This window comes from Mustela putorius, unplaced genomic scaffold (genome assembly GCF_011764305.1).
Source record: "Mustela putorius furo isolate JIRA1106 unplaced genomic scaffold, ASM1176430v1.1 tig00003850_pilon_pilon_pilon, whole genome shotgun sequence".
NCBI classification, from domain to species: domain Eukaryota; kingdom Metazoa; phylum Chordata; class Mammalia; order Carnivora; family Mustelidae; genus Mustela; species Mustela putorius.
In genome coordinates, this window is record NW_025422002.1 from 3,284,640 (window position 1) to 3,310,934 (window position 26,295).

Below are 26,295 nucleotides of genomic sequence, written 5' to 3' on the forward strand. Positions count from 1 at the left end.
GTATTCCATATTTGTTTTCTTCATTTTCTCGAAGGAAAACTGGAAAATACTCTCTATGGAACAAGGAATTCTGTGAGGAATATTGGTTCCATCCATCTTGCTTATTTGACCTTTATTGTAGAAAGAGTGTGTGTGTGTACGTGCATGTATAAGATATACAGTTTGTTCTGTTGTTACATGTGTCTATAAACAGCAATAACCACATAGGGAAATGATATGTAGGGAAATGTGGGAGTCATAATTGATCATATGATATTTTCCTAAGCAAAGGTTGCTGAAATAGTAGGATTAAATTACGATCTTCACCAGGAAAGGAAAAAGCTCTCAGCTAACAGCTGCATAGACAAGAGTATTGTCAACTCTATTTACAGAAAAGACAAAAAAGAAAAACAAAAGCCTAAATGTCTCCACTAGTGACTTTTTCCCTAAAAGACGTACTCCCATCTAAAAGGAACTTTCTTCTTGTATCAGGCTGCACGTTTTCCTCCTGGGCCTACCTCAGTAGCAGTCTTACACATCCAAAGCCTGCTGCCTTCTGCATTATCTCAGTGCAAGAAACCTTCATGTCCTTCTCATATTTTTGTCTATTCTTAATTAGCTTAGGCAGTTTCCAGCTATGCTCAGTTGCCTGCCCAGGTTATCCAACACAGTTTCTGAGCGAGGCACCAATAACTGTTTTTGTCAGTGTGCTAGTTATAAAGTCCCATGGGTTTTTAATTGTGATCTGCTTCAAATTTGTTTTCCCTTAAGCCATATCTTTAGTGAATCAATTAAAAAAGACATTTAAGGGGCGCCTAGGTGGCTCAGTGGGTTAAAGCCTCTGCCTTCGGCTCGGGTCATGGTCTCGGAGTCCTGGGATCGAGCCCCGCATCGGGCTCTCTGCTCAGCGGGGAGCCTGCTTCCTCCTCTCTCTCTCTGCCTGCCTCTCTACCTACTTGTGATCTCTGCCTTTCAAATAAATAAATAAAATCTTAAAAAAAAAAAAGACATTTAAGGCTAGAGAGTGTTTAACATTAACTGTTTTACCCTTTATACCATATAGTACATGGCAGGTGCTGAGAAAACATGCAAAGAAAACAACTTATTGTGGTATGAACAAATCCACCCCCCATGTATACACTCATGTATCATTAGAAATAAAAATGAATGGGGTGCCTGGGTGTCTCACAGGTCATTAAGCATCTATCTGCCTTTGGCTCAGGTCATGATCCCTGGGTCCTGGGATCGAGCCCCGCATCAGGCTCACTGCTCAGCAGGGAGTCTGCTTCTCCCTCTCCTGCTCCTCCTGCTTGTGTTCCCTCTCTTGCTGTCTCTCTCTGTCAAATAAATAAATAGAGTCTTAAAAAAAAAAAAAAGGAGAAGAAGAGGAAGAAGAAGAAGAAGAAGAAAAGTGAAGTTAGCTTTAAAAATGAAAGAACCAAGTTAGTAAAGGGTAACAGATTAAGAAACCTCTATACTAGCATGTCCTCCTTACCAGATAATTTACTCACCAGTGGGTCAACAAATGAAACGGAAAGAAAAAAATACAAATGCATACATGTATAGTGAAATGTCAAACATTGTTGAATGTAGATGGTGGGTATATTGGTAATTATGATCCCTTTTCTAAAATTAAACTTTGTGAATGTGTAAGCACTATCATGGTAAAATACTAGGAGAAAACAGATGATGTTGCTTTTGTCTAATAAAAGCGATATCATTATCTAATATTTATAGACTCTTATAGGCTTTAAAACTTCATTTTTAAACTGCATTTCATTTAGTTTGAACTATGTCATCTAATGCATCTTTTCATGTGTGTTTAAAATCTCTCTAACTGTAGCTTTAGTATATATAATCTCTGATATTCAGCACAATGGGAATGCCTCAAAAGGTATCTACATTCCCATAATCCAAGTCCTTTTCATGGGAATAGACCTTCACTCTGTCTTAAAGAAACTTTCATCATGGAGAAGACTGCTGTCATGGTTTTATTGCACTCTGGTGCTTTATACTGGTGTCCTCTCTGTGATTATTTTTGAAGCATTTCACAGGCTTTTGTTTGTCTCACAAATCTATACTGTAGACTTCTCAAACAGGGATTCTTTTTAAATCTTCTATACCTTATTTCCTACCTGCAAATTAGAAAATGTGACAGTTTAGGCTGTATTATATTGTTCCAGTTTTCGTTGTTTTTTAAGAAAATCTCTAGGTACCCTTCTAAATGTATTCAATAATCACTGGCTTGAAAATTCCTGGTAAGAAAGAAATGTTGCCCTCTAGGTTCTTAGCACAGTGCCTCACCTATATGGGTGCTTAATAATTTAATGGGATTTAATGGAAGAGGTGGTCATATTCTTTGCATGTGTTTTATATACTTTTGCTATAACACCTTTTTAATGGTATTTGTGAATCCTACCTTCTAACTATGTCCCAGATTTCAGGAAAATTATAGGTCAATGTACTGAGTCAGGTGGCTTGGTTTTGTTCTAGAAGCTTACCTCAAATCTAACAGAGGCAGTTTTGAAGACATTGGAACAGAGATATCATAACCTGTTGAGAATAGTGTGGGGGAGATCTTGTTCAGTGCTCCAAGTTGGCAGAACGAGAGAGCAGGTTCTCTTCTAGGTATGATGCTTTAGAGATCTCAGAACTGGGATCAGCCATTGTTTTCCCTCCCACTTTCCTGTATTTTACAGATAGATAGGTGACCATATTGTTGTTAATGGATATTTTTTTCCTCCTTGGTGAAATAATTAAAAAAAAAAGTCAGCCATTTGGCTCATTATTAAATTTTCTACTTAGTTTTCAATTAATTCCTTTTTATGACACTCTGGGCCCTTCCATTTAAGAAATAATAAATGAAAGAGAAGCAATAAATGAAAGAGAAGAACAATGAAGCAGATAAATGTGGATTAGCTGCCTTCTTCGGCAATACTCAGAAAGAACCACATGCTTGTATCCTAATTAACGAATCTGAAGTATGGTGGCAATTTATAGTTCAAACAGTATTCTGTAGTCTTTTCATTCTATCAGGTTTTATAGGAAGACGACACAAAGACTCCATTGTAATATTGTTACACAGATATAATTCTATAAACATAAAAATATTGATTATTCTGGGGGCATTAAGAGCTGTTTTTTATTTTACTTGCATAAATGATAGTTTTTATATACAGCTGCACATATTAATGTTAGAATCTTAAAGTTCTTAAATTATAAGTCTAAACATTTCATTTTGATTGTGAATTTCCCTTCCCCACCCCAAATAGCAAGAAGATAATATATAGTATCTTTCTCTTGGTAGCAAGATGATAAAAAAGTTGCCATTTATGCTCAACTCCCAAGAAAAAATTTTCCTTACTCTTTATTTTTTCTTTCAGTGAATATCTGTTCTAATGTAATCCAGTCAATGGAGCTACTCTACTATCCTTACAGAGTCTAAATTACACTATTTTCAGATGTGGGGGTAGTTAACATAGCAGAAAATGACAGAAGGTAATGAGGTAACATTTATTTTAGCTATTTTAAAACCTTAGTGGCTGGAGGCTACCTGAGGGGCCCTCTAGTCTCCAATTTCTGTTATTTTACAAATCAGGAAATGCAAACCACACACAGATCTAGTTGATATTTTCTCATCAACCAGAAATCACATCTTCAGAATTCTCATTCAGTGATTTCTACCATCACAGTTTTATTGTTGCCTTTAGCATATAGAGTTGGGTAGTGATTATGGGAACGACTGCTATTTGCCAATCATATCTATTCTTACTTTGTTCTTTAATAACAGAACCCCAGTCTTATTTAGGGCATCAGTGTACCTAGATAAAATATTGTAATTGCTAGTATGTTTGCAACTAATATGTCCATGTAACTAAGCTTTATCCAATGTAATATAAGCAGAAATATTTGGAGAGACTTCTGAGAAGTCTCTTCCATGAGAGTTAATGTAGTTAGAAATTGTGCTTTCCAGTCCTCTGCTCTACTTCCTTCTTTCTACTGCTGGGAACATAGACGTGATGGCTGGAGCTCTAGAAACTATCATGAACTAAGAGGTTATGTTGATTAATGTAATGCTAGAACAGTGGGGCAGGAAAGAGGTGGAATGAGAAAAGAAACCTAGGTTAATTGATGACTGTGAAACTGCTATACCAGCCCTATGTTGCTTATTAGGAATTTTTCCCCCTTGTGAGTAAGAAATGAACTTCTTGGGCCCCTGGGTGGGTCAGTCGGTTAAGTGACTGCCTTCAGCTCAGGTCGTGATCCTGGAGCCCGGGGATCCAGTCCCACATCGGGCTCCCTGCTCAGCAGGGAGTCTGCTTCTCCCGCTGACCTTTCTCCTCTCATGCTCTCTCTCTCTCTCATTCTCTCGCTCTCTCAAATAAATAAATAAAATTTTAAAAAAAGAAATGAACTTCTTTTTATTTTGAGTTATCATTGTGATTTTTCTTTCTCATTGTAATCGAACCAGTTTGAATAAGGAAAGTTTCAAAAGAATGATAAAAATGAAGAATTTCAGCTGCTGAAGGAGGCATTATAATCAGTACTGGTATAATCCCAGAAAATCACAAGGAAATTCTTAATCTTGGAAGAGTTACTTGATTTCTCTATATCTCATCTAATTTGAAAAATAGGGGCAATGATAAAGCCCTTACTGCTACTTCATATTGTAGTAATGTAAAAAGTCTTGGAAAAAATGTAAGATACTATTTATATGCAGTATATTATTTATTTAAAATATTCTCTTGATCTAATGCAGAATCTCTTAACCAAAAGTCTGTGAATTCCTTGATATTTTATTTAAAAAATGTAATTGTGCATACAAATGTTTTTCAGAGAGATAGTCCTTTAAATCCTAAAAAAAAATCAAGATACCAGAGACCATGCCCCAAATGGGAAAGTGATACTTATTTAGAAGGGGACCTCTTTTATTGTGGAGCAGCTAAAATAGAAGATTGTTTTAAGTCCTCTCTTCACCATCATAATCAACATTTAATAGCAATCTCTGAATGTCTAAAATTGACAGATATTTCAAGTTCTTTTTTCAAACACCACTTCTTCCCCAAAGCATTTTTTATTTAAAGTGTCAAGTAGGAAATAATCTTTTCCTTTTCTAAATTCCCAAAGGACTTTAATAAATACTCTCTTAAAATACTTATCTATATGATTATACTTCTCTATGGGTCCTCAAATTCCTAGAAAGCAAGTGTCAAGCCTAGACCTGCATTAAATCCTCAGCCACGTAGACATATGAGTTATTCAATAAATACTTAATAAATGAATTAATCCATGAAAAACATTTGCTTATTTTAGTATTGCATACAGTATATTTTTTTACATAACCCAGGTCTAAAAAATAGCAAACTTCAGTCTCTAAAAGTAATTTTAGAATATAAATTTAGAATATAGGAAGGGCTTCCAACCTGATCCTGAGTTCAGCCATTAGAATATGGCACAGAGACAAAGTAGATGGTAATCTACAATACATGGTTGAAATGCAGATCTTCTCACTTATCTTCTGTCCCTAACCATCCAGATGATGATGGAAGTTATAGTTGTGTGGGCTTTCCCAGAATAGTTAGATTTTAAAAGGTATAAGCAATTTCTATTTAAGAAATAGCCATTGTTACCACACTATACATTCTGTGTAGTAATTATAAAAGAAAGAAAAGTTAATTGAATATTTCCTTAAGATACAAACTCTACTTTGTCATGTCATCCCAAAAAATATATTGGCAATGCAATATTCTACCAGTAAGAAAGCTGTTTATTCTTGATTACATCGTATATGCTTATATAAAATTTTAGTTTAATTAAACTTGTTTGCTTTTTAATCAGTTCATTTCATTTTTACTGAGATATTGTAAATTCTTAGATATTCCACGAAAAATCTATCTGGAGATTTTAGGAGGCTTAGGTACAATGCCCTATTTCCCTGCAAAATTTAGAATCAATAGGAGACATACTTAGTAATCACACTAATAGAAATAAAAATACAGCAGTTATTGCTGAGAAAGGGGAAATATAGCATAGATTTGTTGAAATAGTGGCAGTAATTCACCGCTGAATTAAACAGATTTATCCATCCAGTTACTTGTACACCTGGACAACTGTTGCTGCTTCCAAAGGACTGGCTCTGTGCTACGTGGTCAGAAAGCAGGACAGAAGGCACCCTTTCAGAAGTATAGGTTTCTGAAGAGATAATAGAAGAAAACGGGGTGCTTATGTCCCATTTCTTCTTCCATACTCATGGGGAACAGTCGAAGAGTATTATTCTACCATTGTCCCTCCAAAGGGGAACATGTGGCATGGGTAATAAATGCTTCCTTCTTTTTACACATGTATTTCATTGTATTTCGTTACTACTTTTTGATGTCCTCATTTTTATCACCAGTAATCCAAAAACTTTAATGGACAGTCATCTTCCCTTATGAATCACATATAAAATTCTTTTTTTTAAAGATTTATTTATTTATTTGACAAAGAGGCAGGCAAAGAGAGAGAGAGGAGGAAGTAGGCTCCCTGCTGAGCAGAGATTCCCAATGTGGGGCTCGATTCCAGGACCCCAGGATCAACCTGAGCCGGAGACAGAGGCTTTAACCCACTGAGCCATCCAGGCACCCCAGATATACAATTCTTAACTTGATGTCCCAGATCCCTCTGAACTAGTTCCAGAGTATCTAAAATCTATACCCCATTGGTTGTATTCCCATAGCATTTGCACCTTCAAATGATTTAGTTCATCATTATGTCTGGAAAATCCAGTTTGGTACATTTTCATAAACACTGTCAGTGGTTCTCACATTGACACGTTGAAAAATTTAGTGTCCTTTGTTCATGAGTGTACACATATAGAAACAGAAGCCACATTGAAGGGATTTGGGAATTGGAGTGAGTTTATTCTGATAAGATGCTGGTGAATATTATAACCCACCACTATGGCATATAAAAATTTCACATGTTTTCTATTAATGTTGCTTTTAATGGTAGCTTATTTAATACCTTTTTCTGATCTCACCAACCATGTTGAATACTGAAGTGCCAAATTCTGTTATTCTCTGTCTTATGACTCTTATTTCTTATAGAATACTTACAGAATCTACAATTATTGAATTTACCTGTTGATTACTTATCTATTGTCTTTCTCCCTCCCCAGGATATAAACCTGTAATTGTTGTCATCTGTTTGTCTGACTCACCAGCACTCAATCTTTTCATTTACTTACTTTCCCACTGGTTCTCTCTCCCTCTGTCTATATTTCCATGCTACCAATGATCAGTTGTTCTTTAAAGTAGAAACAGATGAAATAATTTCAAATTCTTCATTGGAATATACTAAGTCAATATTGATAAAAAGTTGTTTATATAATGAAATATGAATATGAAGATAAGTCATTAAATATTCCTATTTTATTTTTATATTTTACTTATTACAAATATATATGTTTACTACATGGAACTTGATAGATGCTTAGGAAATATTGATTGCATTTGTGGCAACATAGTAGTTAGTAACAGGAGAGCAGTTTGGGGGTTTATGGTAATTTTAGTTTTGTTGTTTCAGAGATTACCAAAATGTTTTCCAGAGTGTCTGTATCATTTTATATCCCTGTCAGCTATGTGTTAGTTATTTATTTTCTCTACATTCTCCCCAACATTTAATGTTTCTTATTTTCTAGTTTTAGCTTTTCTGACAGGTGTGTATTATAACTCATTATGATTTTAGTTTGCATTTTCCTAATAGCTAATGAACATCCATTCATATTCTTATCTATTTATCCTTCACAGTGAAATGTCTGTTTGTGGTGGTGGAGGGGGGTTCTGGCCCATTTTCTAACTGTATTTTTTTTTCATTTGTTTAGTCCTATATTTCTTCATATATTACAGATTTTAATCCTTTAATGAATATGTGGTTTGCAAATATCTTATCTCAGGATATAGTTTGTGTTTTCATCTTCTTAACAGAGCATATCTCAGAGCAAATTTTTTTTAATTTGATAAGATCCAGTTTATCAGTTTTTCCTTTCATTGACTGTGCTTTTCATATCAAGTCTGAGAACGCTTTGCCCAGCCCTAGGTCCTAAAGATTCTCTCTTAGACTTTTTCTAAAAGATTTTTGGTTTTATATTTTGTATTTAAGTTCTCTAAAACATTGAAAATATTTCTTGATGAAGCTTATAGGAGTAGGGAAGCATTATAGGCAAAGAAAATAATATATTTGTATGGAGAGAAAAAAATACCATGAAATTTTCAAGAAAGGGAAAAATCCTGATTGATGAGTATAATATAAAGTACAATCATCAGGCAAAGGAGGATATTAGAAAGGGAACTTTGTATGAATTGGTACTGTTTGAGTTTTACCAGGCAATTGATAGGGATCCATCGAAAGATTTTTAACAGGACGATAATGTGTTTAGATGTCTGTTTTGGAAAGGACACTTTGACTTCCATGTGGAGAATGGATTTCAACCAGGGATTTTCATTTTTTATTCATTCCCAGGTGAAAAATGCTACAACAAAATAGAATGGCTTGGAGATCAATAAATGGCACAATTTAAAATGTCTGAAAGGAACCCTTTAACTCCTTAATATAGAGTACATTCTGCAGAAGTTGAAAGTGATTCTACTCTGATTCGTGTAGCATTAGTAGATATGGAGAAGGATGTCTCATTAATCAACTTCAGACATTACTATGAAGAGTGATATCTGGGTTTATCCTGACAGACTCCCTCTTTCTCTTAAAAAGAGTGATTATTTTCATATTTTCCTGCATATCTTCATGTTCTCTGGAAATTTTCATAACTAGCTTGATGAGTTGTCATTGACTTTGATCTCTAAGAAAACTTGAGAAACAGTATTTTTTGAATGGCAACCATTACCACTACTCTGATGTTATATGAGAGGGGTAAGTGAGTGGTTTGGGATCCTTTAAAAAAAGAAATTGGCTGATTATTGAGGTTTACAAATCCAGATATTTTGTAACCGTTGCAAAAAACTGATCAGTCAGGTTTCATCAATGTAAGCTAAAATGACCAGATGGAAGGCTATTGGAGACTATGATGCCCATACATTCTCAAAAGTATTCTCCAAATGCTACTTACTAGTTGCAAAAGTAAAATTATATCTTTATATTTATAAGAGAGGGGGCACCTGGGTGGCTCAGTGGGTTAAGGCCTCTGCCTTTGGCTCAGATCATGATCCCAGGGTCCTGGGATTGAGCCCCATATGGGGCTCTCTGCTCAGCACGGAGACTGCTTCCCCCTCTCTCTCTGCCTGCTGCTCTGCCTGCTTGTGATCTCTCTGTCAAAGAAATAAACAAAATATTATAAATAAATAAATAAATCTTATATTTATAAGAGAGGATTCTGGTGATTAAATTTAATACTACCAACAGGACAAACTGACAATACCTAACGCCCAATGCGGTGCACTAAGAACACAATGTCACTTACACATAGAACATATAATAAATTATGGTAGTTTTTTGTCAAGGCTAGATTTCTTGCATTGGTTAATTGCTTTGTAGTTATGTAGGTGAGAATCTTTTTTCTTTGGAAAAACATTTGGTGAATCATCACATTGTACACTTAGAGTATCTTACTGTTTTATTCGTCCATTATACATCAGTAAAGCTAAAAAAAAATCATTTAATTCTGTAGAGAATTATTTAAGAATAAAGTGCCAAGATATCTGCTCCTTTAAATGATTCGGGAAAAAAATAAGTATAACATTGAGAAGGAAAGAGGGAAAAGGAGGGCGCCTGGGTGGCTCAGTGGGGTAAAGCCTCTGCCTTCGGCTGGGGTCCTGATCCCCGGGTCTTGGGATGGAGCCCCGCATCGGGCTCTCTGCTCTGCAGGGAGCCTGCTTCCTCCTCTCTCTCTGCCTACTTGTGATCTCTGTCAAATAAATAAATAAAACCTTAAAAAAAAAAAAGAGGGAAAAGGAGAGGAGAGGAAATAAAAAGAGAAAGCAAGTATCAAAATGTTTCCATTAGTTCTGAGTCATAATCATATAGGTATTCATTATACTATTTTTTCAACTTTACTGTAAGTTTGGAATTTTTCAAGAAATTTTTTGGCCAATGGGGAATCTAGATAATCAGTTTTAAACTGAGTGTTCTATATAATCTTGTCCAAAGTTATTACATTTTATATGTAATTCTAGGTCAACCTTACCCAACAGTTTAAAGGTTTAATATACTTGCTTTACTTTATACCAGCTTGTTTCAAAGTTACAAACTTAGAACCACTGGTTTACTCTGGGCAAACACACTGAGGATCATTTTCGGATGTGAACATGATTGGAAAAGAAAATATTGTCAACAAAGAAAAATAAATGTTCCACATGATAAAGTTTTAGAAAACCCAAATCTGCTACATATTAGCTATGAGCCCTTGGACAACTTATGCAACATTCTTGGTTCTCAGTGTCTTTATGAAATGAGAGTAGTAAGACATCTACTTCACAAGGTTGTAGTGAAAATTAAAGTAGATAATCATTAGAAAATGTGTAACTGATTCTGACACATAATAAGCACCTGAAATAATGATAGTGTATGGCAGAAAAAATATATATCTCTGGACAGAAGCCATCCTTCTATATTCTGCACTGCTCAGAATTAAATCTGTAATATCTTCCCCCACCCACCCACCAAAGCAGTAAGAAAATTTATTTTGAAATTGCAGAGAACCAACTAAATATATCACTTAGCATGAGGGTGGATTTATACTGTAGCATTACATGTGATTATGTGGCTATATCATGTAGACTACCCAGATTCTCGATTCCTAGAATTAAAGGTTGAGTTTGCTATATTTGTCCTTTGTTTTCAATATTTCTATACCATATTGACAAAAAAGGTAGAATTTAGACAGTGGTTTCCCTGAAAAGAACTTTTAAAATGTCTACTTAAAGAGAGTCTTGAATTCTGCCTTAATCTCTGATTCATGTTGTTCTAAAATTAAGCCCGTTCCTCTGTATCTGGGATACATTTTGGGGGGAAAAACAGTAACCCATCTTCTTAAAGCATGTACAAAAGAAGTAAGGCATCTTATTCCTCTTTCACACTCCATGAAATGTTAAGAACAGTCTTTGCTTAATGTAATCAGTTATTCACTTTTCTTCTAATGTAACACTGTAATAATCTTAAGAAATAGAGACCTTTTTTGGATTTAGTTCTCTTTCTGCCAGTCTTACTTGAACAACTTCTTCCTCATGTTGTTCCATCTGCAACAGATCTAAGGGGAGATAGTTTCTCTTTAAGAAACAGAGGTGATCCGAGTCTCCTCCTGTAAAAGCCTGCACAGGGCTTTTTGCAGTTGATGGAAGGGATGCCAACAAGTAAAATGAAAAGCTCCTGCCATCTACCTAGCGCCTACACTCCCTGGAGCCAACAAAAGAGCTCAGCACCAGAGCTGAAGAGTCTACAGGGCACTACATTAGTGATAAAGCTGATTATAAATAATAATGACCTTAGTGGATGATGAGAAATGCAGTAAACTTTTTCTGAGCCAGACAAGATGATGTAGGGGATAGAGTATAAATGCATGAAGTTTGTAAGGAAAGCAGATGCTGGGAGATTTTATTTCGCTTCCCAGTAATTTAAATGGGCAATGAATTTAGTGGGTGCTCAGTAAATTTTTGTTGAATGAGTAAATAAACAAGAGTTTTAAAAAACTGAGTTCTTAATGGAAGTCCATAAATTGAAGCATATTTGCATTTAATTCCAATTCTCTACTTAAACTCTATGTCAAGAGTAAGATCAGATTCCTGACATGGGAACATAGAAAAGGATGTCCATCTGTTTAGGAACAAAGAGATAGAAAGAAAACACATATACAGAATTAGATGGAATTAACTAGCTAAAGAGGTGTCTTCTTTGGTTCCCATGGCAGGATCTGGTGGGAAAGGGTAACATACAGTGGATTGAGATCAGATCTTTTTTTTTTTTTTAAAGATTTTATTTATTCACTTGACAGAGAGAAATCACAAGTAGACGGAAAGGCAGGCAGAGAGAGAGGGAAGCAGGCTCCCCGCTGAGCAGAGAACCCAATGCGGGACTCGATCCCAGGACCCTGAGATCATGACCCGAGCTGAAGGCAGCGGCTTAACCCACTGAGCCACCCAGGCGCCCCAAGATCAGATCTTTTTTATCTGTTCTATTTTGTTTTGGGAGAAGCAGGACAGGAAGGTTAGGGCCATATGGGGTACTTGTTAGGATTTGACTTTTTTAGTGACCTTGCCTCTGGTTAGTTGTTCTAAGGCCCTGCTTGTTTGCACTGATAGACTTGGAATTACAGTACTTTATTGGTTTTAGAACTAGCTTATTTACTGAATAACTTTTGTGAAAGCATACTGAAAAGTCTGAAGTTACTTCCAAGTCAAAACAGTGTTTAGCATTGCTACTACAGTTATACTTAGAGCAACGCCATTTAAACTTGGTGGGTTTTTAATCTCAGCTCTGAATTCCTAGGAATTCTATGAGGATCCCACGTGGTTCCCTTGGGTCATAGTTTCTCAGATGTGATGTTATTCACATTTCGGGCCAGATAATTTTATTCAGAGTTGGTTATGCATTAGAGGATGGTTAGCAGTATCCCTGGCCTCCACCCACTGGATGCTGGTAGCATCCACCAACCCCCTCCATTGTGGCAGTTAAAAACCAGTCTTTCAAAGCCTCTCTCTTTGTTAAAAGGAAAACCAGAGTCTTCTGAGTAAAGGGCTTTTTTTCTCTTTATATGATAAGAAAATCTCTATGTGTTCTCTAGCCAATATAATAAGGATAAATCAGTTTTACCCCAGAAAGTCAATGAGAAATAACATTTACAAAACAGTTTTTCTATAATTTGTCTCTCCCTGCTCTCCCTCTCTACACACACACACACACACACACACACGTGCACAACCACAGACACGCACGCGTGCACACAGCTTCAATTAATAGACATTTTTTGCTAATGGTCACTCCACATGTCTGAGCAATTTGTAGCAAATAAATATTGAGGCGTGTAATATTTTTATCTAGCTCATGGACCAATTTTATGTCATTGTTACATAATATTTAAAATGGGCTATTTTGGGGGCGCCTGGGTTGCTCAGTACTTCAGTTTCTGTCTTTTGCTCAGGTCATGATCCCAGGATCCCCACATCAGGCTCTCTGCTCGGTGGAGAGCCTGATTTTCCCTCTCTCACTCCCCCTTCTTGTGCTCCCTTTCTTACTGTGTCTCTTTTTGTCAAATAAATATATATATAATCTTATAAATAAATAAATAGAAGATAAATAGATAAAATGGAATTTTTTTTTCCATAGACTGTTTTAATTTTGTGAACCTGTTCTCTCTGAGTCACTGTTATAGGAATCGGATTATCTCTTGGAAAACAAATAAGGCCACAGACTTTCTCATGTGGATCCATACTTTTGTCTTGCTCTTTGATTACTTTATTACTGGCCCCATTGCTTTTGATTGGAAAAGAAAGTCCAGTCAAGCTGCTTTGATTGTCATTCCAATGGGTGCCCTGGGCAGTGATTTCTGAACCATTCATTCCTTTGAAATTTTGTTCTCAACTGGAGAAATGTCACAGTTGTCTTAGCTTTTGACTCTGGCTTTTAGTGAGTGAGGCAAGGAATAGGAAATAAGATCACTTTCTAGAAGAAACAATGAGCAGTTGTATGCCTATCAGGTGACTTACTGTTGAAGATTCCAAAACATTAAAAAATATTGATTAAGTTTCAACCTGTCGGGAAATTATTGCCATAACTTTCATTTTGCCCCTAGATTTGCTGAGGCTCAGAGCTGTGTTTAACTTGCTGAATCTTGTATTATGGCCAGAAAGAGACCTCAGGAGCCCCATTCCCCAGGTTCTTATTAGCCTTGACAAGAGTGTTGTTAAAATTGCAGACTCCTCAGAGTCCCAAAGAGATGCAGTTTCTTACTATTTCTATGCAAAGTCTAAAACAATCTCTGTATATATTTTGGCTTCTGAAATACATTGTGAGGTAATAGATCAGGTTATACTATCTCTGTGAAGACAGTTTCTTTTGTTTATAGTTGCTAATCATTTTTCTTTTTCTCTTCCTCTTTGCTATATTTATTTTGACATTAATGTTGGCTTTGACCTTAAAGGGAAAAAAAAAATACCAGACATTTTCCAGATTTAGGCTTTTATTATAAACCACTTCATATTTTAAATGGTATGTCTCAGGGGAGAAATGTATGAAGAATTGATGGAAGTCAGAAATTTTTAGTTAGTAATTATAACCTACCATTAGAAACAAGTGCAAATCACATGATGTCAAAGTGAATCTATTACATATCATAATCAAAGATGAATCAAAGTAATTACCAGCCAAACAGGGATTGAATAGAACTTAAAACCAATTAAACTATTTATTTCAACTGTACCACTGAATAAACACATTAGTGTTTTAATTTGCTCCTTTTTTCATTTACTTCAGCAATATGTTTGCTAATATGACTGAGATGCACAATTGCTATTTAATTAACCTATTTTTGTCAGCACCTCACATGAGCTGCGTGAAGTAGACGTGCTAAAGTCTCAATAATAATGAGCCAGATAAAAATAACAAACATGAAATTTATGCCAGTCATTTTACAACTTATGCCGAATTGCAACAATACCCAAGGAAATAAGGAAACAGATTATCTTAGAGAAATTGGATTGAAAATACTTACGAACCATGTTGAACCAACAAAAAATTACTCTAAAGTTGAGTAAAATTTTTGAAAAGTGTAATTATACTGTTTCATCATCCTCCACTTTGTTTTATTGCTATTAACTATTGACAGTGAATCACCTTGAGGCCTTGGATCTGATTTGGAATAACTGAGTTGGTAATGGACATGAAAAGTTCTGGCAGGATGCATTTTCCACGAGATCCTCTGTCATTGGAGTGAGTTACTTTTCTGGTTCTTGAGTAAGGGATTATAAAAGTATCAATTTCCTGTTTTTTCCCTATGGCCAGTACCAAAACCCTAGGATGGCTTGGGTTATTTTGACCTTGTTGATACACATTTTTCACAAAAGTGAGGTAACGGACAATGTGAAGAGAAGCCATACCTTTCTTTACTTTCAAATAGTAGGAACATAAGAAAGAGGGAGTAATTCAATTAAATATAAAAAGACTCCCCTACAAAGTGTTGTACTCTGGCATTTGGCTCATGAAGACAAACATCTACCTGGACTTTCAGCTTTTCATCCAGTTTTACTGACAGATAGACATAATTAGTATAGAATTAGATAAAATAATTTTCTGAACAGCCTTTTTTTTTTCTTTCACACATTTATAATTTACTTACACTTCATAATCAGGATGCCTTCCGTTCTCTAAAACTGCTGCTTATTAGCCAACTTATCATGGGACCCAGAAAGGTAATGGAAGCTCCTGCCTTTGGGACAGGTTTTTTGTTTTTGTTGTTTTGTTTGTTTGTTTAAGTATACCTTTATTTTATTCCCATTATTCTGGTTACTGTTAGAAGTGTAATCTAGTGGAGTTCTACTTTCTATTTCTAGAACAAATAGAATGTTACACCTGTGAGAGCCCTCAAAGGTCTGGACCAAGCCCTATTACACAGATAAGAAAACTGAGGCTCAGAAAGGCAAAGTGTCCTAAGGTGAGAATTACAGCTTAGGTTTTCTGGCTCCCTGAATCCCCCTAGCCCCTTTATCACACAGGCTCATTAACTTCTAGTCGCTGTGTGTGTTTAGCACTTTAAATTACCTCATAGGTGCCTTGATTACAGCGTTTTAATGAGTGACACAAGAGATCAGGCTCCTTTCTCTCACATGGAATGTTTTACATCCCTAACTCAGATTTGCTTAACTGAGGTCAAATTTACATTAAAGAAGAACTGCAGGGTCTAGCAGGTGGCATTTCTGGGCAAAAGTGTAGCAGTACCATTTTTGGTGTTCTGTTTGAACGTGTTCATCTTCAGGGCACCTGGGTGGCTCAGTCATTTGAGCATCTGTGTTCAGCTCCAGTCATGATCCCAGGGTCCTGGGACTGAGTCTCACATGGGGTCACTGCTCAGCGGGGAGCCTGCTTCTCCTTTTCCCTCCGCTGATTCCCCTGGTTGTGCTCTCTCTCTCTCTTTCTCTCTCTGTCAAATAAATATCTTTTTTAAAAAAAGTTCACATTCAAATACTAAAATATCTTCTTTGCCAAACCCAGCCTGTCTACAGGCAGCTGCTAGGCAGCTCTTGAGTGCATCACCCTGTGGACAAGTGATGAGCACTCTTTCAGGTATGGAAGCACAGTCAGCATTGCAGTTCCTTTTAGAATACTTGGTGTCCCAAGTACTATGCTAGACCCTGTTTTGACTAAGCTGGATGGCCAGAATTCAAGAAGATGCATATCTTTGGGGACATAAAATGTGCCCATAGAAACCATCTTTAGTCCATCTAGTCTCCCCAAAGTCTAGACCTGCAAAGGATCTACAATTGCATGTCTCAGAAACTCCACAGGGGAAATGAGGCTGCAGCCTGTAACCTTCCTGGGAGCAGGAAAAAATACCAGAAACAAAAACAAACAAACAAATAAACAAGAAAAAACAAAACCAACAACAAAACAAAACAGAACAAAAAAACCCTAACAGACAAATCAAATCACAGGACAAATCCACCATATGTACCAAACAATCAGTGTAATTATGTTCTATAGTTGAGGAATTACATAAATTGCCCATTGGGAAAGAAACCTTAATCTCTACCCCTCCCTTGAAATCTATAAACAGCTGTGTGAGTCTCTCTATTTTTGAAAGGTTGAACACATTTGATCGGGGAACCAACTTGATTTCCTAATCAGGTTCAATGTGAGCAGAGCCAGTTAGAGATGTGTGTGATTCTCCCAGTGTGCGTCTTTGATTCATGCGCTAATTATGTCGATCCTTTGGGGAACACAGCCACGAAGCTGGGTCCTCCTTGATTAATGCTGGCTGAGAGCCATGCAGCACGCAGCGGAGAGCAGTTCAGCATCTCTAGTCCCAGCTGAGAATATGGTCCCATTATCTCCCAGCTGCCTAAGCAATCCATAAGGGCCTGTTCTGCGTGGATGATCAGTGTAGTGGAAGCAGGGACTTGCTGAGAGCTGAAATCTCTGTTTGATTTGCTGTAACATGTAAAGCGAAACTGGGACATTTTACTTTACAGTCTGTAAGTATCAGGTTTTTCCCCCTCTTTCTCCCTACAGCTCCGTGTGAATGTGACTTTGCAAGCTGCATTTGATTTTCTATTCCATCGCTCTTTGTTGAATCAAGCTGGTGAGACAGAGTGTAATCTGTTTAGAGCTTGCTGTTTCTGTCAGATCTCTTTTATAATTTATTCATAGAGGAAAATAAGAGACCTTTCAGAATGCTTTTATAGAAGTTAAAAAGATTTGGTTTTATTTTTAATTTGGAAGCATGACTGTATTGTCTGTGGTGCTCAGGATGGTGAGAGCATATGTTTATCTTCTGGATCTCTGGCTATTGCAAGAAAAATGTAAGTAAAAGTAATGTATACGTAAAGAGATCATCTGACACGCACTTCTGTATAAGAGAAGAGTGTGTCATTATTTCCAGAATTTGTTTAAGATACTTTATTTTGCGGCTCTCTGCTGCCACTAAGAAAGGCAGAAACAGGAAAGTTTCTCCTGTTTTTCAGTTGCATGCTGTTTAGAAACTTTGCCAGGGGTGGGGAGTGGGAGTAATATATTAGGAATATTTACACATATAAATTGCGTATCTCCTTTTTCATGCTGAGGTTCAGTGTTTCAAAATAAGAATCTATTCTTTAGCTCAGTTTTGCTTTTGAATGTGCCACTGTTTATGAAGTAATGTTAATTAAAAACCAAAAAAAAAAAAAAAGATTTTCAAATCTGAGTTCATTTATCCTTCATGTGTCTTCAAATAGTCTATCAAATTAATATTTGTTATCCATGCAAGATGAATTGGTCATGAAAATGATATTAGAAATTAATATTGTTGATAATGTTTGCATGGTGTCTCTCAAATGATCAATGGCTTAGTGAAATTAAAGATTGTTATCACTAAGGAAAGGGATATGTGAATTTTGTTGTCTGGGTTTCCCTAACCTAAATATAAATCACACTTTTCTTCCTGGATCGAACATAGAACAATTGAGCTGTTGTAAGAATAGAATTTGAATATAAGAGGCTTGAGCTTGAACCAATGGCCAGAGCTGGTATGGGCCAAAATGAACTTGACATCATTCATATCTGAAAAGGGGTATCAAAGTGCCCTCAATGATCTTGAGACCATGGAGCCAGAGGATCCTGTAATTTCCAGAGTGGAAATACAATTTTCCTGAATAGACAGTAAGTTCTCAGAGCAGAGAAAAACCACAGGCTGTGAAGTATGAAAGTGTCTCACTGGTGGAGGCAGAGTTTGTTCTCATTAGGTTTGGTTGAAAGGAATGATACAAGGGAGAAAGGACTCAAAATAGTTGATTGTCTACAGGAGCACAGGAGTTTTGAGGGCTTGAGGTTTGGAGGGAAAAGGTAACAAGCCAATAAAGAAAGCTTAACATCTGGCCAGATGGAGCAAAAGGAGAATGGCTGTGTTAACCTCTGGGTAGCGAACAGTCCCAAGGCTGTCCTTGCAGAGAAGTCTGTTTTCTGGGGGGAAAAAAAGAAACAAAAACCAAAAACAAGTGTGTTGAAGGATGTGAATCACTCAAATCTGAAATGTACGCAAGTGGTTTTGATGGTTACAGTTCCTCTAAACAAAAGAATGGCATCATGCTTCTGAAACCGAGCTGACTTTTGCAGGCGATAGTTACTGAGGAAGCCTCGGCTCTTTTTTAGAAAAACAAAAATTGTTGGTGTTTTTCTAACTAGTGCAAGGATATGATCTTGCAAAGATGCTGCCTTGTTTAAAATTATGAGAAAGTAGTCCTGATGTGTGTGTGTGTGTGTGTGTGTGGTCGGGTGGGAATTTTTGCCATTTGTAGAGAAGTATTTTCCTAAAGTAATTAAGTTTGATTTTTATTTTCCATTCAAACATTTAGAAATTTCACAGCCTATGATATTAAACATTTTTTGTGGCTGTTCACCACAGAGCTGTAGGAGATTTAGCAAGATTTATAGTGTGCTTCTGTTACTTTAGAAATGTTTTGATTATTTTCTAAAAATTGGGACACTCACTCCCTAATTGTGCTTCATCTGTAGAAAAGGGGATTGGATGTTTCACAGGTTAGTCTAGGGTCTGGTCGTTTGACAGATGGGGAAGTCAGATGGGTGTTAAATATGCCTTGTAAGAGGTGATTTTAAAGCTCTGGTGATTTAATTGGTCTTCAAAATAAATGTAAAAATGTTGTAAGTAATAAAGGAAAAGTCTTACATTTAATATGTAAGGATCGTATGTCTCTGTGTATGTTTGCGTGCGTAGAAATCCACCCAACATGCCTGGTAGACAGTTTCTGTGCTACTCTGACTACAGGAACCCCTCAGGATCAAGAAGGTGCTGAGGTTGAACAAAGTGGAAGGAATCCTGACAGGGGGCACATGAGTAGAAAGTAAAGCCCCTGGCAGTGTGTGCTGTGAGCACTTGGCAAATGTTTTGTCTGTACCCAGAGGGGACACAGCTAAGCGCAAAGAGGACTTCACAGCATCCTCAGAAGCAGTTGTAAGCAGGTTCTCCTTGCTCACAAACTGCACTCCAGCCCTCTGGGACAGGTTGGGTTAGCAAATGTGAGGTGCAGGTTGAAGCTCTGTGAACTACCTCTAAAATAACTTCCAAGTGAATATGATGGAACAAAAAATGAATTTAATAGCCCTGAAAATTTGGGCAGATTTTAAATGTTAGCAAGCCTTGTCTATTATGCATTGTCAAAGAATCTACTCAATGGATTATCAATAACTGTAGAAGCTTGAGTTAAGTTCTTTCAAATTGCTGTGCAAGTTCTAACAAGCCACTTTACCTCTCTGTGCCTCAGCATTTCCCTGTAAAACTAGATATGATTTCTAAGATACTTTCTAGGTTAGGAAGTCTGTGATCCTATGACACTTCAGTTTAATCTCTCACTCACTCCTGAAAAGCCCTTCGAATTGTCCAGGGACTGAGTGAAATGCGATTTAAATGTCATCTGATGCAAAATATTACTAGGATTCTTCTTTTCTTCCTTTCTCTTTGCTTTCTCTTTCCTTTCCCTAGTCCCTTCCTTTCTTCTTCTTTCTCTTTATCCCTATTCCCTCCCTTTTTACCCTTGTCCCCTGTTCCCTCTCCCCCATTTTTATTAGTGAGTTGTTATAAAATCAAAAAGAAACGAAGTTGGGAATGCCTGTTCTTTTGATCTGTTTGTTTACCTCCTTCTCTTCTGAGAGATCATCAAGGTGTAAATAAGGTATATAATGATGTCATGCTCTGTTGTGTATTAAATTTTAATCCTAGACATGATTTTGCAGAAGGGACCTGAAAGTTATAGATATGAATATATGTGTGTCTAGATTGTTCATATTAATTTCTAAAGTAAGAGAATATCTTGTCTTATAGATTTGAGGTGATTAAACAGGACTTATCCAAGTGTGTTAAGCTAACAATATTTACTTTAAAATTAAAACAAAAACAATTTCACAACTGAGTGTACACTTCAATGTAGTAGGTGCTAAAGAACTAAAGAGCTTGATTAAAAAAAAAAAAAAGATGTACCAAAGAAATAGAGTTGACCTTTGAACAATGAAGGTGTTAGGGGCTCTGATCCCCTGCACAGTCAAAAATCTTTGTATAACTTTTGACACCCCAAAAACTTAATTACCAATAGCCTAATGTTGACCAGAAGCGTTACAAGATAACATGAACAGTTGATTGACACATATTTGGCATGTTATATGTCCCTGCACAGTTGAAAATTACACAAACTTTGGACTCCCCCAAAACTGAACTTCCAATAGCTTATTGTTGACCAGAAGCCTTATTGATAATAAAAATAGTTGATTAACATATGTATGTATTATATACTGTATTCTTTGTTTGTTTTAAGATTTTATTTACTTATTTGACAGAACAAGAGAATGAGCACAAGCAGGAGAAACAGCAGGCAGTGGGTAGAGAGGCAGGGAAAGAGGGAGAAGCAGGGGGAGGGGGAGAGGCTGGCCCTCCCAATAAGCAGAGAGCCAGATACAGGGCTTGATCCCAGGACCTTGGGATCATGACCTGAGCTGAAGGCAGACTCTTAACCAGCTGAGCCACCCAGGTGCCCCCATATACTGTATTCTTAAAATAAAGTTAGCTAGAGAAAAGAAAATCATGAGGAAGAGAAGTACATTTACAGGACTATATTTATAAAAAAATAAAATAAAAACACCAATAAGGGGACCTATGTAGATGAATCCTGTTCAAGGATCAACTGTATATTCCTGACACCATAAAGCAGTGGCCGACCTTGTGGAATTTAAGTCAGATAAAAAAAAATTATGGAAAATGTTATTTGTGGGGCTCTTTCTGTGATCTCAGACTATTTATTGCGAGTGAAGACTCAGTTAAAAACTACAAACTACGAATTTACTAATCTCACTACTGATGAGTCTTGGGCTTCTTGATGTGCTCAAACCAAATTGTGAGTAAATTCCCTTTATGTGTCTTTACTACAAATACTAGAAACAGCTAAATTAATTTCAGAATTGGTATTTGTTAGTACTAGGATGGCAGTGTTTTTTGCTTCTTTCATTGTTAAATGAAATAAAAATTCGCATTGGCCGGATAACCAGAATGGCACAGAATAATTACAGACTAATATCCTTCCTAATAGTGGACAATATTTATCTCTATTTTTAACAACTAGTATACTTGTAGATGGGTGGTAAGTGCCCATTTGAGAACAGTAATAGCTTGGATTGGCTCCACTTCTTATTCCAGAGCAGAGTAGTGTTAAGGCAGCTTTTAAATGGAAGTTAGAATATTAATTTTTCGCTCAAATTTTACCATTAGGAAATCCCTGTATATGTGGCTTCCTACTCTCAAGTTTGAATATTAATGTTATTCCTTATTGAGCTTGTAGACTATATTTGATGTGATCCATGCAGAGTATAAAATTAATTTTCCAAATCTCATAATATTGGGTAGATAGCCTGGCTTTTCAGGCAGCAGGCCGTGTTGTAAGTAGAATCAGTAACGTGACACAATTCCTCTATTTTATAGTCGTGCATCCTTCCATGACCAAAATGATTTGTACTTATGGACTATTTCTATGCAAAAAATATAATGGTGACAGATAGGTTTGATAATTTGTGGCTTTCAAACCCTTGATTATAAAGTTACCAGGCAGCTCCAGGGGCTCTGCTTTTGGATTTAAACCAGTGCTTCTGATGACTTGAGATGTTCAGTTCAGTATCACTTAGTTAATAGCTCCAATGGTTTTTCAGACTGTTTTATTGTGTAGTTAAAAAGGTAGAGTTGTAAATTGGATTTAGACATGGCTCTGGGTTTTGTACATGGTTTCGCATGTCTTCACTTATATTCCAAAGTAGGAACAAATGTCCTTCTGCATATTAGCATGAAATCTCTCTGTTGTTTCAAGGAAGGAACAGGATGATTTAATACTGAGAGGAGCTATTCAGAAAGAACTGCAAAGGAATAAAGTATTTCTATGGTTAGATATAAAATGCAGGGCTACAGATTCTGAGGATATGACAGAATTTAGAGACGCCGCCTGTGCCAGGCAGTTGGCAAAGGGGACTAAAGGAGACAGATTTAAGTCTCGCCAGAAGGAAACCCTATATCAAGGGATAGAAATGTAAGTGCCCTGGAAAAAAAAAATGTAAATAAGGAAGTGGAGGAATGAGTATATTGTAGTTGAAAGAGATGTGGCTTTCCTACAGAGGAAAATGGTGTGAGGGAGGAAACATATTGAGTTTAAGGACACTGGGACTAATTCCAAAATAGTTGGCATAGGTATTGTTAAGTTACTGTGCAGATTTTTAAGAAATTTACATCAATGATGAGATACAGAGAAAAAGGAATACTCTTGGAACTTAAATGTACTGCCCTGACAAGCTTTAAAAATATAATTATCTTAAATGTAGTGATTGTTATGGTACCAGAGGTAGACTGTCTTATTTCAATGAAGGTTTTTGCAGTAGTTATTTTGGATATTGTGTTTACTATGGTAGATATTGGTACACAAGTGTATATGCAAATTGTGTAGCTGTATATGTACTTGGGAGTGAATTGTCTGGATCCTTCTCCCAATGTCTGTGTTTATGATCTCCCCTCCCAAGACATACCCACACACCGTTTATATGTGTTATCCTAAATTGTCACAGGACATGGGGTAGACGCCTGAGTCCCAGGAGGTTAGTTTTATTAAATCCTTTGACAGCTCAAGAGGTCAATTTAAAATTATTTTTATTGGTTGTAATACTACACAATACTGAATGACTTCTTAAAATCATTTCCTTTCAATTCTCTTCAACTGAGTATGGTGTTGAGATTAATATATTTAGGTCTCCCAAACATTCAGATAAATTCCTTTATCTACTACACATGATCCTCTAAATGAGTCATGACACTAATTGCACACAGTCGTGTGCAAGAACGCACAACTGAGAATTCAGTGCATTTGTATATCTTTCAGACTGGTAGAGTTGCTCACACACAGGCATCATGCCTGACACCAGAGGAGGAAACAACCACCATCTCCCAGAAGAGAACAAATTATGTGTTCAAACATGGTCTCTGGCATCTTTATGATGTGTGTGCTAAGTGTGAATCTGGTAATTTAAGGTGCGTGACTCTTCCTCCCATCCAGCTGTCTGGCTGTTGTTCATGGAGAAGAATAGCAGCAGATTTAGACTGACACGGTCCTTCCCTGGAGTCCCCCTCCACCTCTCCCAGCAGGAATCCACAAGGGTATTAGTTGATTGCTGTTGTTAACCTCTCTTGTAGTATTATATTTCTTGTTGAAAGTACCTTTTGTGGCATGTGAGTACATTTAAGAGATGTGAAACTTGAAAAATGACTTTACGGTTAAACCTTCTTACTTAAATTATGAGGAGAAAAACAGTTCTCAGGCTAACTGATGTTTGTGTCTGTGTATACATCTAAGCTAAAATCTTGGTGAAAATTTTTATTCATCAAGAGCTGGTTGAATGATTAACATGGTTTTAGTGGTATTTTTTTTCCAGATCATTTTCATATCTTGTAAATGATAGTCAAGATGTTTATGTAAAGTGATAGAGTAAAATATTTCACCTGAGAAACATTTTCAAGTATATGACACTTTTCAGTCTCAAAGTATTCTGGAAGGTAGAACTAGGAACGTATTTGGAAGTCTGGTGAAGGTTCTGATAATTCTATAAAAGTAACTTTTAATAAAATTTGGACTTCACGTGGGAGTTTTTCTAAAATTGTGAAGCAGATACCTTTGGTGGAATATGTGATAACTTTAGGCAATATCTAGGTAGGTTTTTTAATGAATGTGTTAATGGAAAAATATGTAATTTATAAATAAAATACATTTTATAGATATAATTGCTTAGGACAAGGCTGAGATGTTTTTTTATTTTTTAATTTATTTTATTGATTTTATTTATTATTTTTTTTTGATAAGCACTTCTAGAACTCATTGTTGAATATGGCAGACTGTGTCTCATGCAAGTGACACTGCCATAGGTTATTTCCTGTATGTTCAAGGATGGCCAGCCTAGCAAACAAGGAGATAGGGACTGGAAATCATGGGATTTCCAGTCTGAAGTTATCTACAGATTGCCTCGTCTGTCTCTCTTCTAATGGGCTTGGATACTTACCCAAGATAAAATGGTGGTCTGGTAGTATGACTAGGAATGGAGCCTAGTGTTTCCAGAGCTCCATATGGTGCTCTTTCCCTGACAAGAGACTGACTCTTGAGTTTCTCTTCAGATTTTATGCACATTTCATGATGTAGGAACTCTGAGAGCCAGAGAATCAAAAAACAAAGGCCTGTAGAAGCCAGACTGAAAACATGAATGAATGAAGTAGACCACGGGTCAGAAAATAAGTAATCCACAGGGTCATGTCAGAATAGCATGTAAGTGTTCCTCCTACGTACTATTGTTACATAGGATTGTGAGTCTAGTGTTTCCACATGTCCAAAACTTTAAATGTTATTAATTTTTAAATGTTGGAAGCCAAAACAAAGCCATCTGATCCATACTCATGCAGTTTGCATCCTCTGTTAAAAGATATTTGAAAACTACTCAGTGATGGGGGAGAAACCATGGGCTTTTACAGCATGAGGTAGCATGTAGCCTACCTACAAGATGAAAAGTACATTAACAATGCATTCTATGTACTTTCAGGGAGGAATTTAAAAGAACAGAACAAAGCATACTGGGATTCCTGTAAAACTTGTTTTTAACAATATCAGGTCTCATGAGTTGTCCGTTTGTAGAGGTCAAATTTAAGAAGTCATATTTTACTGATAAAAAGATGAAGTAGATCACACAGATTTCAATAAATAAACATATTTTTCTATACCTCAGTAATTTAGTTTAATACACTACAATTGTAATTATTGGTTTTATTAACATGTAGTATTTTTCTTTGATTTTTATTTGGCACTAAAGTTGCCCAACAGAATTTATACTGCTTTAAAAGGGATAAGTAGATAATTCATTTCTTTTTTTTTTCCTTCCCTTCCCTTCTCTTCCCTTCCCTTCTCTTTCTCTTTCTTTCTTTCTTTCTTTCTTTCTTTCTTTCTTTCTTTCTTGCTGTTTAACTTTCTGTAGACTCTCACTGAGTATGTATCTAATCAAGCAAGTAGAGGAAATCTGCAGACGTTTTGATCACATTTGAGAGACAAAATGATGATCTCATTTCTGCTTGTTTTGACTTCAAGACACAGCCTATATGCTATTCAGTTTTACATAAGATATTTCAGAAGTTATACCTGGTAAAGGAACAAAGAGCACGTGCTTTGATGTTTAGGCATAGATGTTTTCCTTTCAGACCTGTGTGGCTGACAGAATTAGCCGGTTAGGTCCACCTTCAGGACTGCTGTCTTACATCCATTCATTCTTTAAAAATTATTAATTAAATGTCGACTATTTACCTCACCCTCTTTTACGGTATAGGGATACAGCACTGAACAAAACAACTAAAAAATTGTTTCCCTTATCCAACTAAATGCATTCTAATTGGGCATCTATCTGTGAAGAAGAGGGAAGGGCATGTTCTGTAGGCAACCCCTGGGATCTGTAACAGTCTCCACTGCTTCCTTTAGCTCCTTTGTCTCTTTGCTCCAGTTACAAGTCCTGTGTTCTTAAAGTTGATCCTATACGACCCATATGAAGTCGGTGAATAAAACAATCTTCCAGATATTTTTGTGG

The 26,295-nt window shown here is 36.4% G+C and overlaps 1 protein-coding gene across 5 annotated transcripts in view; it reads left to right on the top strand.

Annotated features, from left to right (window-relative positions):
- CNTN4 (contactin 4) overlaps positions 1-26,295 on the top strand; it is a 936,335-nt gene that overhangs the window by 367,935 nt on the left and 542,105 nt on the right. The window contains exon 1 of one of the 5 annotated variants that reach the window (XM_013053938.2): positions 16,818-17,147. The exons of 3 other annotated variants lie outside the window; for them this stretch is intronic. The gene's annotated coding sequence lies outside the window, so the exon portion shown is untranslated. Of the gene's footprint in view, positions 1-16,817; positions 17,148-17,207; positions 17,475-26,295 lie in introns of those variants that run through there. One more of the 5 variants, XM_004738400.3, reaches the window with a different exon arrangement.